Consider the following 7,719-nt stretch of genomic DNA (forward strand, 5'->3'; position numbering starts at 1 on the left):
TAAAAACTGTGAACACTGCCCTTTCTTTACTAGTGAACAATTTTAGCCAGTGACATTTCCCAGTTTCTACACCAATACCATCTGAAAATGCTTAATAATTATAATAACTGCTTTACAGTAAATTACAGGAAAAAGACACATTTTGAGAGAAGCTCAGGCGAATGATAAGCAAGCAAAAAAAGACACTGTAGAGCTATACCCAATTTGTCAGGTGAGAGTCTTGTTCCCCAGTAAAACCTAAAACCTTCTTCTTAAAGAAGGATCCGAATGTTATTAGACTTTTTAAATTGTCATCACATATTACCCAATCTCTATGAAAATATAAACAGATATTCATGTTTCTCTGCCTAAACCATTTAATGAGAACCTCTTTCCAGGTCGAAGAGAGACTCCATCACCACAAGTCATTGATGATGAAGAAGAAAGAAGAAAAGATCCAGGACTCTAGAACCCTCAGATGTTGACTACAATATGTGGATTAATGGAAAGAATTTGGTCCAGTAGTAAAGTTTTTGGAGCTGCGATTTGATGATTGTAGGTTAACTAGAACATGTAATCTTACACACAGTATATCAATAAGCCAGCGCCTGATGGGCATTCTGGAAGGAGGGGTGTACAGGCAGAAGATAGGGTTCCTGTCAATGGAGGCTGCCACCCTACTGTAGCTGGTTGACATTGCCTTTCTTTTGCCTCATGTTTTATTGCTACTCTGATGTTCAACCATCACCCCGGGTAATCTTGCACAAGCAAGGCCATGTTATTTGCTCCATTGCTGGATTATTGTGATCATAGTTGATGCTGCATTCTGTTATTCTCTACAGAAATACAGATAACAGCTTGTCCTTAACATCTCCACTGCTCCATCCTTTGCTGCTGGTTCTACCTTTCTGGATACCAGATGCTGGTATCCATTCCTTGTTCTACTGAACCTCCCACTGTCTGCCTTCTTTTCCAGCTATTGGACTCTGATAGTTACAGCAGAAATATGTGGATGCAAGATGAGGATCTAAATTGATGGAGCAATCACTGGTATAATCATTTTTTGATCTAAGAGGGCAATAAATAATTACTTTGAGGTAAAATTTAAATCGGTTTTACACCTGTTACTGCCTCCAGTTGTGTCACTTTCAGTCCATTTGTGGCCCCATTGACCGTCTGCAGCATCTGTAAAGTGTGTAATCAATTACCTGTAATGTGGCTGGCATCCTCTTTCCAGTGGTTGCTGCTATTCTGAAACATGGATGCCGCTATCTTGGACTGCGAGCCCGATTCAGTATGTGTTGTAGTTTTGCAATAAATCACAAAACTACAACTCACTTCTCTAACATGCGGGGGGCCACCCAGCACAGGGCAAGGCTGCTCTGCATGCCGGGTCCTGCCCCCGCTAACATACGAGCACTTCGCCAAACAGCAAAGCACTCGCATAAAAGGGTAGCCCCCTTCCTACGTGCAGTTGGAGAGCCACCATCTTTTTGGTCACAGCGGCTGCATGTGACGCCATGCAGCAGCCGCGGCCCGCCCCACAAACGGTTCAGACAACGCAAATGGTCCAGACAAACCCACCCCCAAACTGTGCGCCAATGCCCACAAAACGCAGCATCGACGCCCTGTCACCACCCCTTCTGCCGGCTCTTAAACTGTGAAAATTGGCAAATAGCGATTTCCATACTTCTGCGGGCAAGGCATATTGAATTAGCCCCTGTGTCACATGATCTGTGCTGCCAAACCAGCTCTCAGCAACTCAGGTCACATGTTACGCCTAGCCTATAAACGCCTAGGATGCCCTATTTAAACCAGGAAGTACTAGCAGTATATTGCCAGTACAGCATCTCTCTCAGATGATCGACTACCCTAGGCCCTGGTTCTGTATTGCTTCACAGCATTCTGTTACAGCATAATCTTGCTGCCTGCTCCAGTATTGCTTTGCAGCATTCTGTTCCAGTAATAATCTGCCAGCCTGCTCCAGTATTACTTTACAGCATTTTGTTTCAGTATATTCCAGTAACCAGCTCCAGAATTGCTTCATTTGTGCTTCCGGGACCCAGTTCTAGTATATCATTGCAGTCTGCTTCAGTTGTGCTCCAGTCAGGGCCGGTTCTAGACTTTGTGGAGCTCAGGACGAAAGCTTCTTTCGGTGCTTCCCCCCACCTCAGGGACAGTGCGCATCTAAGGCGTGAGTGCGCCAAAAATAGGTGCGTGGCTTCATGGGGAAGAGGCGTGGTCACAGGATAGTGTCAATTCAATTTACACCATACAGCAGTGTCCGTTATTCAATTTACACCACACAGTACTGCCCCTTATACACCTTACACCACACAGTAGTGCCCCTTATACACCTTACACCACACAGTAGAGTCCCTTATACATGTTACAGTAGAGCCGCTTATAGACACACAGACTGCACAAGGAACGGGGGCAAACTGACACCAAGGGTACACCTCCTACGTCAGTATAGGTGTATATGGCCACTAGAATTATAAGGGCCACGGTGACCCCAGTCCCGGTGGTAGAGGGCCAGAGGGAGTCGCGGGTGGGTTGGGTTGGTGGGGGGAATGTAATGAAGGCGCTGCCTGGGTACTGACTGTGGAAGACTTTGCGTCTTGTCAGCATTCTCCCATGCTTCATGTCTGGCAGATGATGTGTATGTGAGGGGTTGGCGGTGGCCGGGAGTTGTGTGCTGCTGCTGCTGCAGTCAGTAAGTCTTCTTCCACAGCTGCTCCTAGAAAGCCATCACTTGCGCGGCGATGTCACGCCCAGCACCACCGGCAATCTGGGCCAGTGGGTGAGGGATCAGCAGCACAGCCATAGCTGCAGCTTGTAAATAGAGGCAGATTTAGGCCTCATGGGGCCCTAAGAAAAACACAGATTTGGGGCCCCCTTCCTCAAACAATCCATAGCTGCCCCACCACTGATTAGCAGGCTGGTCCCCAGTCAGTGTGTTACCCCCTGGCTCCCATCCACTGATTGTAACAGGCAGGCCCTCAGTCAGTGTGTCCCACCACACCATTGATTGTAGCAGACTGCACCAATCCCAGGCATCTCTCCAGCACCATCCCTGCGCATCTCTAACAGCCGCCATTCTCCTCCGTGCCCCACATAGCCCCCAGCAGTGATGCTCACAAAGATGGAGCTCTCCACGCACAGCCACACCACCGCTGCCACCAGGCAATTTGATTCAGCAGGTGCTGCTTATTGGGCAACCAGCGATTGTACCGCTCACTTCAGAAGGGATGGCGGACCCTCCTCCCCGTCTGCCTGTTCCACTTCCCCCTCATCCTTCTCTTCAATCTTGGACCCCAGGTAGCAGTGTAAGCTTCCTCAGGGGACTGACAGCCCATGACAGCGAGCAACTGGTAAATCCGCTGCTGGCCGGCAGTGGCAGTGGGTGAGAGAGGGTAGGCACCGTCATATAAGACTGCGCCTGTGGGGGAAGGGGTGACTGCGGCCGCGTCCCCAGGTCACAGCACCCCGGGCCATTGCCCTGCTTGCCCGTGACTAGAACCGCAACTGGCTGCAGTACCCTGTTCCAGTGTATTCCTGCAGCCTGCTCCATTTGTACTCCAGCACCCAGTTCTAGTGCTCGAGATATCTCAGCATACTGCTACAGTATACGGATGTAAACCTGCACTTGCCAATCCTTTAGCTATTGGCAAATCCTGCTAACCTGCTACAGCCATTGGCTGCATGAAGAGTAGCATTATTAGGCCGGGTGCTGTTCAGTATGCCGGCTGTTGGGATCCCGGTGCTCAGTATACTGGCACCGGAATCCCGACACCCAGCATACCGACAACTGTTCTCCCTCTTGGGGGTTCACGACCCCACTGGAGGGAGAATAAATAGTGTTGCCGCAGCGTGGCGAGCCCGCAAGGGGCTCATTTGTGCTTGCCCCACTGCCGGCGGTCGGCATGCCGGTGGTCGGGATCCCGGTGCCGGTATGCTGGGCGCCGGGATCCCGATCACCGGCCACTCATTCTACACACATTAGGCCACCTAGCTTCTCTCACACTCCAGCACATACAGCTAGCCCTAGCAGTACTGACCTGAATCACCAACCTCCTAGTGTCGTGACAAGATTAATACAAATTTAAAAAAAATAGTGTCGTTTTTACCCCCAATAAAACATTATGGGATATGTGGGTCCAGTACAATTGATGAACAGTTAAATCAGTTATGAACAGTTAAATACTGAAAATACAGCAGATGTATATTCTCTATGACAGGCATTCCCAACCTCAGATCTCAAGGCACACTAACAGTCCTGGTTTTAGTGATATCCATACTTGAACACAGGTGACTTAATTAGCACCTCAGTTATTTTGATTGAACCATCGGTGCTGAAGCCTGGATATCATTAAAACCTGCACTGTTAATGGCTTTACACACTGGGCGATTTTAACGACCAACGATATTATCGTTGGTCGTTTTTTTCATCACCAATGTTTGCCTACACAATGGACAATATCGATGGACAATATGGACGATATGACAGTACATACATCTATATCGTCAAATTGACTTGCATGTATAAACGGGGATAGATCAACTATGAACGTCTGCAGGGACGCGCATCGTTCATCGTTGATGCATACACACTGAAAGATATGAACAATTTATCGTTCATTTTTTAACGATAGCGTTCATATCGACCATCGTAATCGCTAAGTGTGTAGGGCCCTTTAGTGTTTATTCGAGGTTGGGAATGCTTGCTCTATGAGAATATTTAAAGAAAAATCTAGAATGTCTAATATCTTGAACTTCTCCTGCACTGTGAAGACGGAACTGCAGCACAGTACACAGGTCTGAGTCATCCTTAGCCTTAAACCCCAAGAGGGTGGGTGCACACTGAAATACCAGTGACCAAGCAACCGTAATGTCAGAGCTATTACACAATCAGGCCAGACATTTGTTATTGTTTGTTATGAGGAATTGGTGGGGTGGGGGGGGGGGGTCACTCCATGTTAATCATCACTATTAAAACCTTCCATTTGTCTGGACGCAAAATAAAAATAAAAATCTATAAAAAAGAGGAAAATATCTAAATAATAAATATATTTTTACAAATCTCTAAAATAATTTAGGTGGTGCCATGAACCAGGCGCGCTCACTGAGAATATATGCACGTATGTTTTCACTTATAAGAGCATCATGCAATGCACACGGCGTAGACATAAAATAAATACACGGGGGGTTAAATATGCATATTGAGTTACAAGAAAAAGTGAGGTCATTGAAGAACTGCTTGGAAACGGGACGTCTCACAGCTTGCAAAATAACGAGTCTGATTGCTAAGGGGTGACTAAAACTCATATATATACGTACAATTTGTCACCTTCACTGTCATCATGGACAGACAGCAAATGACTTGTGAAATGTACAAGTAAAACTGCTGAAAAAAAGAAAAACTGCACCAAATGCCAGTGATGATTTTGCTACATGAGGGTGGGTCGTCTATGAAAAGGTCATTAATAGCTAACCCCTGTGACGTTCTATATTCCACCTACATGAAAACAAATGCCTCCTGAAATGTCCATCCTGCTCTGTGTTGTGTTTCACAACATTATTTAATGGTCATTCTCGGACGAAATCCCAAACCTTTCGGCAACTCGGACCTGTATGTTTGTTTTTATTTCATAAACTGTACAGGTTTATAAATATACACTTTTATTATCTTTGTCTACTTATATAAAGATTTTTATTATCCATAAATATTGTATGGTTCCTATGTTACTAAAATAGCACACTGATATTTAAGCGCTGAGGAAATATATTCTATACTATGAAAACGTATTTACTGCGACATTTTCTCCCTCATGGAGAGGGTCAGGTAGGCAAGCATGATCTACTCCGCTACTCCCCTTTTCCTGTGTCTCTTGTCTCCACTACATGACCCTTTTCTTCTTTCAGTATCTTCCACTTTGCAGCCCAGTCCCTCCACGGTTCTCTCTACTCCATGTCCCGATTCTCTCCAACCAGCTCTGACTTGGTTATTTACCTGTATTGTTCCCAGGCATCAGCGCCTTGTCTAGATCATCAATGGTCAATGGCCATCCCTACTCTAGGGAAATGAGGCCTAGTGGATATCTCCTTGGTTCCCTGCACTGGCCTTATTCTGAAACCCACATGCTTTGTGCAGCATTTGACCGACCTCGAAGACAGTGGAGGAAAAGAAGTGTAAACAGCCCCACTTTGAGCATGCATACTTCTTACTGAAGTGTCCCTATCACCATAACCTACACTAAGGCCGTTAGCTTGTGGGCTGAACCAATATTTGTGAGAATGCAGTGTAACAATGGCACAAGCTGTATCCTACTGTATTTCTGTAGATTTTTATGGGCTAAAGGCTCAAAGTGAACGGATTATACAGGGCTCTACAGCATAGGTCTGCAAACTAGGTCCTTATTACCCCACACAGTGCATGTTTTGCAGGTAACCCAACAAGTGCATAGGTGTATTAATTACTAACACGTTTTAAAAGGTCCGCAGGTGGAGTTAATTATTTCACTTGTGATTCTGTGAGGAGACCTGGAAAACATGCACTGTGTGGGGTAATGAGGACCGAGTTTGCAGACCCATGCTCTAGAGCAGGGGTTCTCAAACTCGGTCCTCAGGACCCCACACAGTGCATGTTTTGCAGGTAACCCAGCAAGTGCACAGGTGTATTAATTACTCTCTGACACATTTTAAAAGGTCCCCTGGTGGAGCTAAGTATTTCACTTGTGATTCTGTGAGGAGACCTGCAAAACATGCACCGTGTGGAATCCTGAGGACCGAGTTTGAGAACCTGTGCTCTAGAGCTTTTTCAAATCTTCTTATTAACTGTAAAGATTAAGTATTTTCCTTTATGTGTTCATGGTGTAATGTTAAAATACATTTAGGGGTCTATTTCCCATTGGTAGCTCAGTGCTGCAGTGACTATTATTATGTACCACTGTATAATGATGCACCCCCACAATGTACAATGGGGCGCTCCCCAGCGATGGTATTTTCTCAGTCACCTGCAGCTTAACTCTGCAAAGGCGCATAGTGATGTCAACCAGCGGGGATCCAGCAAAGCCTGTCCAGCTTCACTGGTTACCATTGCGGGGTATGGATGGCACCACCATGATATAACCTTAGTCAATATACCAAGCAGGAAAAAGCTAAGCTTCTTGCTGCAAACTTGGGGCCTAATTCAGAGTTGATTGCAGCAGCAAATTTGTTAGCAGTCGGGCAAAACCATGTGCACTGCAGGGGGGGGGGGGGGGGGGGGCAGTAGATATAACATGTGCAGAGAGAGTTAGTTTTGCATACGTCCCAACATTTGCATCTTTGAAGTCGGGATTCCTATTTCCTAGGCGGGACTATTGCGATCAACTCTGAATTATCCCCATAGTCCGCCATCTCCATAGAGGTACAGTATATGGGGTTGGCAGCAAGTGGTAAAGCAGCATCTTTCTCCTACTTTCTTTGTCAGTCTTATTGACTTATCACCGCTTCTGACTTATGATAATGATAGCAACCAACCACGTTTTTGTTTATATTCAAAACGGAACCTTATTTCATATACTTCTTTTCAAAAATACCCACAATTATAATTGGAATACAGTTATGCAGTTTTCTTTTTCAATGTAAAAAAAATTCACCTAAATGTATAGGATTTTTTATTACATCTGATCTAAAGGATATTGTTTCACTTAAATATATATAGGGTTTCTTACATCTATGATACATACAAGTGTG

The 7,719-nt window shown here is 45.5% G+C and overlaps 1 long non-coding RNA gene across 1 annotated transcript in view; it reads left to right on the top strand.

Annotated features, from left to right (window-relative positions):
* LOC134936805 (uncharacterized) overlaps positions 1 to 5,706 on the top strand; it is a 38,552-nt gene extending 32,846 nt beyond the window's left edge. Inside the window, exon 3 of the long non-coding RNA XR_010180551.1 lies at positions 378 to 5,706. This is a non-coding gene — a long non-coding RNA (uncharacterized LOC134936805). The remainder of the gene's footprint in view (positions 1 to 377) is intronic.
* Positions 5,707 to 7,719: the final 2,013 nt, after the last annotated feature.

This window comes from Pseudophryne corroboree, chromosome 6 (assembly GCF_028390025.1).
Source record: "Pseudophryne corroboree isolate aPseCor3 chromosome 6, aPseCor3.hap2, whole genome shotgun sequence".
Classification (NCBI taxonomy): Eukaryota; Metazoa; Chordata; class Amphibia; order Anura; family Myobatrachidae; genus Pseudophryne; species Pseudophryne corroboree.